Raw genomic sequence first — 10,515 nt, 5'->3', positions numbered from 1 at the left:
AAAATGAAAAAAAGATCTTACTCTCTCCCCCAACTCTGGCTTTTGTAACAACCTTCTTCATGACTAGCAACAAAACAAATGTACAACTTATACAACACAAGACCATTCACAGAACCCACATCACTCAAAGCCAAATGTTTAAAATGGACTAATCCAACGCAGATACCTGCTCACAATGCACCTCAGGTAGCACAGACGATTACTTCCACGGACCTTGGGCCTGCAAACCGTTGCATTCTTTCTGGGTAGCAGTGACAGAGACAGTCTCCACTACCCTGAGCTGCAGAATCCCCTCATCTCCATCCCTCTGTTTACTTGGAAACATCTCCGAAGTTGATCACCTCAAGTTAAATATAAAAACCCAGTACTCATCTCTGAGGCTTAACTTTGATGAAGCTTGGAAACCATTTCTAGAACATTTCAACTTAAACAAAATGCCTGGGACTGAAAACACGCACATCTCCACAAACAGCTAAAAATGACATGCCTTTTATTCCTAAATACCTACCATCACTCTTATTAATATCCATCAATATTAGTAACAATGTAGTAGTCGATTACAATTACAGTTATCATCATCATCAATATAATTTTTATCATTAGTGGAAGTAGCAGATTTCATTCCCCCACTTTTGTGTGTGTTCTCCAAATACTATAAATATATCATCATTATATTATTTAACTATGACTTGTTGTGTATCCTTTCTGTTATTGGTAATGTTGTTATCAGCCTATTTGGTATTATTAGTTTTATTATCATTATTATCACTACTATTATTATTGATATTATTATTAACATTATTACAATTTTAATTGTCTGCTATATATATTTATATTCTCTCTCTCTTTGTTGTTTTATCTAATTTATCTGAATGTACTATCAGTTCTCAAATAATTATTACACAATATATATGCTTAGAACATGTTTATACCCTTAGTATGTATACTCCTACCCAGTATTTCCCCCCCCCCCCCCCCCAACTGTTGCTTCTCTTCTGATTATACACGTTCTGCTCATCCTAACTACCCCTCCTCAATCCTTCAACCCTGATGCACCTTTACAAGCAAACATACACTGTTCATAGGTAACACATGTCATCTTTTTGTCATACCTCACTGTTGTTATGCATTTATGTTTTGTATTGTGTGATTTGTACAGGGGGTTTTTTTTTGTGGTGAATAAAAAATAAAAAAAAAAACATACCCAGACATCAGCAGCTATTTCATTTTCATACTAAGTGATTTTTGCATACACCCTAAAAGAGTTTACACCAACCAGACATAACTTTATGGTCATTGATAGGTGAAGTTAATTTGGAGGGAAAAGAATTAATGCTGGTTCCAATAGAAAAAATGTCAGAATACACAGTGTATTGCTAATTGTCGTGTACAAGGCTGCATGGATGCGTTTTAGTTTTGCTAAAGTTTATAACAAGAGCTGGCTGTGGCTTAAACATATACACTGTAGGGATGTGTATGTGATCCTGCATGAGTGTTCACACTGCATGTGTTTTAGTATCTGTGCTTTAGCCTCCGCGGCTTTCTTTAAAACCATAACGTTAAACCTCATGTTTGAAATCTGCTAGTTGTCTTTTCACTGCATCTGCATGATGAGGAAAAGGATATTTAGCAGGACAGGCAGGTGTAAAGTACACAAACACACACACTGAGCCAACCAAACCTGTCAGAGGCATTGGAACGTGGCTGTATTCATCCTTCCTAAAGGTCTTAACCAGTGTCCCTGTCCCTGCTGCTGGGATGAACTCCGAGAGCACAATGCTGCCACCATTATGTGACGAGTAGTGCCTGGGGTTCTCCCGACGTTGTGCTTGGAGTTCTGCTCAAGAGTTAAATATTTTCAATAGAGCAAAACACAATTTTAAGTCTCCCTTATGCTGTAATAATTATTGCTATATAGATTAAGTATCTTTTTTGGTTGGATGAACCGCATCCACCTCTGCCACAACATTCATGATTTTTCGGACTCAAGAAGTCACAATTTGAAATACACATCTCAAAACACAGTGAAATCAAGCTAGTACACTAAAGACTAAATAAAGCAGCAGTACAACAATAGAATATATATCATACAACATACAAATATTGTATAGGTGTGAACAGTTACGTAGGTGTGTGCGACGGGGCCTCTGCAACCTACGGTTACCCATAATTTCCTTCTCTACTTACGTCCGCGTTGACATTTACATGCATCAACAGAGAAGTATAAATCAGCCTTTAATTCCCCATTGCAGCTATACACTCACTGGCACTTTATAAGATACACCTGTACAATCTATTGCAATCCAATACAGCAGCTCTGCTATTATTCAACCTTTAAAGTGTTATAATTTCTCAGTTTTTAAGTTGAAACTGTCAGAAAGGTAACATTTCTACTATGCGTTTACTACTGAGGTCAAAGTGGGTAGTGGAGTTGCACTAGAGTGCATTATAAGAAGAGCTGGTCCTAATGTTTCAGCACACATTTTTAAATGCAAGCAGAGCAAATCTGGCATAATCAAGTAATTATTAATATAATTTTGCAATTTTCAATGCAAGAATATTATTTCCAAAGACCAATGTGAGGGTTTGCCGTTTTGTGCCTAAACTAAAAAGCTCATATTTAAAGTCTGAAATGTTGGTCAGACAAAATGACTTTTGAAAATATTTTGGACCCCTGAATAAAAAGCATTTTGTAATTCCACCTGTAAATAAATTGACTGAAAATAATAAACAGATTGAACAATAATGCAAATCTTTAACTACATATACTTTAGATTTGCTCTTTCTATTACCATATTAAACTGCATTACTGACACATGCCCCTGTAACACAAAATGTAAACTTCCAGGGAGCCATTCTTTGCATATGAAAATGAAGGCAAGAGGACTCTGTATAAATCCAAAGGGAAAAGCAGACATCTTTATTTTTGGAAGCTTCACTACAAAGCATTCATATATCACCAATCAACCGCTGGATTTTAAAGTTGTGAGTATCCCTTTACACTTCCAAGGAATTAATGACGGTTAAATTGCCAGTGTAAATGCTATAAGAAAAGAAGTTAAGTACCTAATGAGAAATAGCTACAAGTTACTATTGGGTCAGTTGTGTTAATAGAAATAATTATAATGTCATGACATGGCACGGTTGCTTTTAAAATATTTTTTGAATTATTTTGCCTATAAGACAAATAATTGTTGATCAGCCGTGTACATTATCAACCTATACATAGAAGAGACATTTTGTCTCTCTGAATTAGGCCCTTTGGTAAATAATATTTATTTGAGCTGGCTGGGGTATATTCTTTATACATTATAAGGCTGTACTTAATGTTTGCTGATGTCACTGAAGAAAATTGTATTGCTCCCTCATCTAGAATTGATTTTTGCTCTGGCTTATAAATAAACAGTTTAGGAAAGAGATTAAACTTGATCAAGTATGCAAAAATAGCATTTATTTGGTAAAATGCAGCACGAGTAGATAACTGTGTAGGGTAGATTGAACTACAGTTTCAACGGTTCAAAAATGGCTTTATTTCAGTTTGCAGAAAATTAAGTCACTGAAATACCCCATTAAAAATATAATTTGACTTCCAAATGAGTACATCCCGTTTACCTAGAACCATCATAATAACATGTCCAACTAATGCAACATATATTTGATACTTCAGATTCTGTACTACAGCAATCAAATATTAGCAAATTTGTGGTTTGACCATATTCACTCCGGTAGATTTGATCAACTCAGAGGTTTGTTCACCTGTTTAAAATATGACTGATATAGAAGGAAACATGGTTGCAAAGAGAAGCTTTGTTTGTCAAATCATGTTTAAACTATAGATGTTTGAGGGGCCAGGGGAACGAACTAAAAATGCTATGTTTTCTACAATTATGAAGGCATATAAAGAAAAGGATGGGTAAGCATTCACTAAAGCTTTTGGGTAGTTAGACTTTGCCCACATTTCTAGAGATCAGCTTAAGTGCACAGTGTCAGTAAAGTAAAAAAAGGACTTCTTCCTCAAATTGTTAAGATGATATCTTATGATGATATGATGATATCTATCATTATCTTTCCTGCTTACTTTGTTTAGGGTTGTGAAGGGTGCGGAAACAAATCCCAGCTGCTGTCAATGCCACAAAAGGCATGATACACCTTAAACAGATTACTGCTTTGTCATAGAAGTATAAATTGTGTATACACACACTCCCCACGAGTGTGTGTGTCATTGTGAGCATAAAAGGGTGAACAAGAAGCAGTGTATAGCTCTTTGTGTGCCAGTAGGTAGAAAAGCGCTATATTTGTCCAGACTATTTACCATTTAATATATTCTCTTTGTTTGTAGAAAAGTCATAAATGGATCACAACATGTCTCTGACTCTGCTCTTCTTTGGTAAGATCAGCAGTTCTTCTTTGTCTACATCATTTTAAAATGTGGTTTGCTCTTTGGTTTTGGAGGCTGTACCACCGTTCTTATTATCTTTTCAGCTCGGGTAAAAAAACATAGTAGTGGTGAAACACAATGCTAATCTTCAATGTATTTTTATGTGTCGTGCTTCTTCGACTGTTGAGGACTTTCACCAGACATCATCAGGTCACAGAACAAGTCACTTCCCACATGCTGAACATGTGGCTGTGTGTCCCAACCACACAGTCCATGTTCGAAGCATCCATGTGTAGATGTTAGATTCTAGGATAAAGACAATCCACCAGACTATAAACAACGGTATAGTTAAAGGTGTTTTAAGTCTATAATCTGCTAGTTGTTTTGCCACATCAAAATATTCTAAAAACTAAGATGTTTTGTCCAAGATCAATGGCTTTCGGCTTGTCCCTTCAGGGGTCGCCACAGCAGAACACGTGTTTTTACGCTGGATGCTCTATCCTGTCGCAACCCCCCCCCCTTTTATCTGGGCTCGGGACCAAGGTTGCAATTGGACTCAGGGCGGGGCCACGCCTGGTGGGGTGGAATTTGCACCTGCGGCCTTCTGCATCCCAACCCAATGCTCTACCACTGCACCACTATGCCCCCTGTTCTGTCCAACTATAGTGTTCTGTCCAAATATAGGGTGGGAGACTAGTAAAGTTAAAACAAGGGCAAGCAACATGTTTACATTTAAGAGGATTAAAGTACAGATATTTTCTGTTCGATGTAGTGAAGTAAAACTCCGTACAGTAACGAAGTACTTGTACTTTGTTATTTTCCACCATTTATTATTACTATAGTACAAATAGTACTATAGTACAAATTTTTGAAAAAAGTTTAACCCCATCAGCAACTACACGGGGAGACTTTAGCGTTAGTCACACAGAGCCAGAAGAACAAACGTAACGTTACCTGTGAAAGAGAGACACTGGAAAAGTATCAGACTTACATTATCAGACTGAAGCCCGTTTTCTTTCACGAGGAAGTGAAGTTTCTTCCAAGTTTGTTGACAGCTGATAGGTGACTTAAAAAAAGAAAAAAGCTTTTTAGCTAATATTCGCAACACTATCTATAACTAACGTTAGCTTGACTTGGTTGTTCATTTACCATCAGTATTAAGTATCAACTGTATTTTTAACATTGACGTTGTTGTTAGGTCACATAACAAACGTCACACAAACGTTGCCGCAATTTTCGTAACCAGAGACCGTTTAGTGTTGTTTAGTGGCCAAATCTGCTTTTCTTAATAACTTACATGTTCGTTAGCGAGCGACGACTCTGGACGCGACATCGCCGGCTGGAACGTACGTCAACGTCGCCGCCATATTGGACGTGGCAAGCTCGGCTTGTAAACATTAAAGGCGGGAGTTCCGGGTTTAGCGTTATAACGTTTACATTTGTCAACCGACTTTAGTGAACCTGGTTTCTATTAAAGAGTTAATGATCAAAGTGTGGCAAAAAAAAAACTACAGTCACAGAGAATCTCCAAAATGTTATTATTGTTGTTGTTGTTTGTTTTTTGTTGTTGTTGTTGTACAACAGTACAGTCCCCTACATTAGTAGGGGACAATATAATCTGTATTTAATTTATTGTTAATATATACAGTAAGTAAAAGTGACAATGCCACGCAGTAAAACAAAAACTGCTACAAGAGAAATCCTGTGATTATTTGCTAGGGCTACAAGTAAGTACATACTGAGTGGAGCAGCATATCTTAAGTATCAGTTTCATTTACCCATCACTGCCACTACTCATCCTAGTGGTTCCCAAACCTGGTCCACCCTACCTAACTAGTGCCCTACCCACTGCTGATTATCTGGATCACGTGTGTCCAGTAAATCAAAAGTTGGAAGATACTTGTTTTCTTTGTCTTCCCCACCCCAGCCTAATCTAAGATAGTGTCTTCCAGGTTGGTGTTGACTGAACACACCTGATCCAGGTAATTGGTCAAAGGTGAGGCGCTACCTGGATAAGGCCAACTTAGAGGATTGCACGGGGCCCTTTAAAGCAAAAGGCTCCTAGTTAAAGCTTCTGGCTGAGAATACACATGGATCCTTAGCCTGAGTCTATATAAAAACCTTAATATCTGGAACATTTCTGGCTGTCCAGTGTTGGTTAACTGGCAGCAAGATTTGGAAGTGGCCCACGTGTGGAAGTATTAAGCCAGAAGATATATAAATATTCACCAGAATGATTTTGGTATCTGGGTTCCAACTGACATTTGGTGAATGGCACCTTGATCAATTTGTCAGTCTATCACATGGTGGATACATAGAGACAGACAAAAATTCACACCTACTAGTTATTTAGTTGCAATATTAATCTTGATCTTTGGATTAATATGGTGACTGGGCAGCATACCCTCTCCACCTGAAAAGGCTTTTGCCAGAAAGCAGGTTCAAACCCAGCACTATGAGTATACTTTGTGATGCTTTAACACACAAGCTGCATTTTAGTGCCACAAATGGTCAAGAGGGACAAATCTGAGCATTTAGCTGAGGACCAGCGTGACGAGCATCTAATCACAACTTTAAAGCGCTAATGGCATTGCAACATTTTTGTTCTGTCTTGATTTATGATAAATTCTGTACTAGTCTAAACATATGCTATTGTCAATCCCTAGTCTTTTGCATCTCCTCCTCCTCATCCTCTCTTATTCGTAAGTTCCACTATGTCAACTTGAAGATGACCTGGGCCACTGCTCAAAAGTACTGTAGAACAAATTATACCGACCTTGCTACCATCAGAAGCATGGAAGAAATCAGCAGGTTAAACAGACCTACCTCCATCACCTCAGTGGCCTGGATTGGACTGAATGATGACCCAAATGGCTGGTTCCAAATCATGGGAAACGATGCCAACTCCTGGAGATGGTCAGCGACTGGTGAAGGAAGCAAAACTGGCTATAAAAACTGGGCACATTATCAGCCTAATGATCAATATATAGAATACTGTGGGATGATAAACATTTATGGGTATTGGAATGATATATCATGTGCCACTGTGTCTAGTTTCGTCTGTTATACAGGTAAAGAAATTAAGTTGATGAATTTTAACTTAATTTTATTCATTAAATGAATCAACTACAGCACAATAACCTTTTAACAACATCTGGTCTAATCTGAAGCTAACATTATTTATAATAAATGTATCTATTTTGAAAACACATTTTTTTAGTGATTCATTGCAGGCACTATAAAAATGAATCGTACTGACTGAACAGTAGTCCTCAATTTCAGATACAAAGATACACCTCACTATTATGAAAAAACTAACAAGAGAATATTAGAAATATCAGTTTATGACTTAAGCAAATATTTTCTAAGAATGTTCTGTTGAATAACAGAACAAATTCCCTAAAAAAAAATTCACTAAAAGCAGTGAGATAATTCAATTTTTTACTAACCCTAACCAAAGTGCAATTTCATATTTTACAGCAAAAAACATGTTGGCAGTTTTAAAAGAAAAATGAAACTGTTATGCCAAGTTTATAATATGTGGACAGGAACATTTACTTAGCAATACAACAAACTTTCTCACAACTCTGCTAATATTTAAAGGTCTAAAATATTTTATTATTGCATATCCCTTCTAATTAATCAATATGTTTATTATTGAGGTCACAGTGGAGTGCATTATAAAAATAGGTGGTTCTAATGTTTTGCCTCGTTCATTTTAAATGGGGTGGCCAAAGCATTAAATTGCACAGTTGGTCATAATGGTATGCCTGATTCGTGTGCATATAGTCTATATGGTAGGAACTGCATTAAATGAAAACATAATTTCATTTACTTGAATTATAATTACACTTGTTTCATTTTCTTTCTGTTGCAGAGACACTTCAAAATACAAAAAACTACGTGTTCTTCCCAAATCCAGTAACATGGACTGATGCCCAAAGTTACTGCAGACTACACTTCACAGACTTACCAACAATTGAAAGTTCTGTAGACAATGCAAATGTCTTTAAAGCAATACCGAGCAATAATTATGCATGGATTGGTCTGTACCGACTGGCATGGAAATGGTCTGATTCCAGCAACAGCTCATTCAGAAACTGGCAAACTGGACAGCCAGATAACTATAACACTAACCAGTACTGTGTGAGTGAAAATAATCTACATGAGTGGCAGGACGACAACTGTCAGAACATGAACGCTTTCATCTGCCATCAAGGTAATAATTCAGTGCATGGAGAGTTCGGTTTGCCTTTTTAAAAAAAATGTATTCTATAAAAAAAATAAATTTATTGCATCCACCAGTTTGGTTTGTGATTGTGTGTTTACTGGACTCTTTAGATCTAACAGAGCAGAAGATTGTAAAGATAAAGATTCAGACTAGCGCTGACCTGATGGATCCAGCTGTTGACACCGAGCTTCTCAAAAAGGTACATTTTTCTCCCTCTTTGTTTTGTCTTTAACACAGGAAATTTACAGAGAATGATTAAATGAAGGTGTACAAAGTTTATTAATGTAGATAACACTATAGAAGTTAGAGATGAGATATATAAATGTCCTTTATTGCTTCTCAGCTAGATGCTGTGTTAGGATTGCCTTACAGAACGCTGCGGTGGAGAGTTCAGCCCAGGAAACAGGAGACAGAAAAAAATCTGTGCACCTAACTTTTTTAATACACAGTGCACAACAAAGCTAAATCAAGCCTTGAATCCTTATTAACTTTACCTTAAAGTGCCTTTCATGCCATAACCTAACCTCCATAAACATGTCTGGATGCAAAACCTGCAACCTGGAGTCAAAGTCTTGCATTTTGCATTTCACCTATCCATGTACAACTGTTTGTGTTGTACTAAACATAATTAAAATCCAGGTCCAGTCAGTGATTGCATTTGTTTTTTAGTAAAACATAATTGGAAAAATAAATATGTAAATGCTATTTTGTGAAAATATGGTTGTTTGCTAGCAACAATGTCAGAAATAATACACATAGTTGTTCACTCATAATAGTTTTGCAACCAAATGTAAATTAAAATACATTTTGGGGTGTTGGCCTCATTTTTGTTTCCATTTTTGTGGCTGTGCATTTCTGTTAGCTTGGTTGTTTGTCCATGTGCTGCTGAGTGACACACTTCACAGTTGTTCTCCATTTTACACACAACAAATTGAACTATAAGCACACAAATCTGAAAACTGCCTACGCCCGTATCAACAACATGACTCCAAATAATTAAAGTCAATTCTAGTAGTCTCATTTAAATATCATTGTAAATCACAATTGTGTAAATCTCTGAACACTAATTGCATCAATTAGCACAGTATGTGTAAACATTGGCTTTAAAAATGGATCCCCAAGATTACCAATCATATTGCCCCTGCACAAACTCAGCAACCAGATATTTAAAAAGGAAAACCTGAAACTTGGACACGGTTGTGAATCGTGGCCTAACCATAACCGAAGCTGGGTCCTATAAAGTGTATCATTACATTTTACAGAAAAGAAAGACCTCCAGGAGGAGTTATCAGATGCCGGAAATTCAGCTGTGTTTAATCAGACAAACAAGTGAGCACCACATGCCAAAGCAATCCACACTAAACGAGGATTAAATTTCAGTCGAGATGCTGAAACATTTTACTTTTGTACCACAGGCTGACCTTAGCCAGATTTCTGGCAAAGCAGGTTTGCATATGAAAATGTATCTGCAAATGTGTACGGTTCCAGCTTTGTGCACCAGATGGTTAATTCAGTGGTTGGTTATCATTGAGTAGCAATAGCAGTGTGTATTGCCATATGCAGATTCATTAAATTAATTTACACTTTTTATAAACATGTAAATTAATTTGTATGGAAAATATATATTAGAATGAACAAGTTACATTTTCTGTATTCTTTTTACTTTCTTTGTTTTTCGCATTGAGTGCCAGTCTGTGTATTTTAGTCTATTTAAAAAGCAGAAATTTCATCTATCCATTATCTGTAATCGCATATCCTGTTTAGGGTCAGGGCGCTGAACCCTATCCCAGCTGTCATTGGGCAAGAGGCACGGTATACTCTGGACAGGTTGGCAGTCTATCTCAGGGCCAACACAAAATTAATTAACTGATTGATATAAAAAAGGTACAAGCAGTGGGCTAAGAAA

The 10,515-nt window shown here is 36.9% G+C and overlaps 2 long non-coding RNA genes across 2 annotated transcripts; both read left to right on the top strand.

The window, feature by feature from the left end:
* The first annotated feature begins 2,932 nt into the window (after positions 1-2,932).
* Positions 2,933-7,504, top strand: LOC137130599 (uncharacterized). The gene is made up of 3 exons (XR_010914867.1): positions 2,933-2,985; positions 4,340-4,387; positions 7,045-7,504. It is a non-coding gene; the product is annotated as an uncharacterized lncRNA (long non-coding RNA).
* Positions 7,505-7,509: 5 nt separating this feature from the next.
* On the top strand, positions 7,510-9,373 carry LOC137130600 (uncharacterized). The gene is made up of 3 exons (XR_010914868.1): positions 7,510-8,597; positions 8,720-8,808; positions 8,953-9,373. It is a non-coding gene; the product is annotated as an uncharacterized lncRNA (long non-coding RNA).
* Positions 9,374-10,515: the final 1,142 nt, after the last annotated feature.

Source organism: Channa argus, chromosome 7, assembly GCF_033026475.1.
Source record: "Channa argus isolate prfri chromosome 7, Channa argus male v1.0, whole genome shotgun sequence".
NCBI lineage: Eukaryota > Metazoa > Chordata > Actinopteri > Anabantiformes > Channidae > Channa > Channa argus.
Note: the sequence above shows the minus strand (reverse complement) of the source record. Positions and strands in the feature narration are given on the sequence as shown.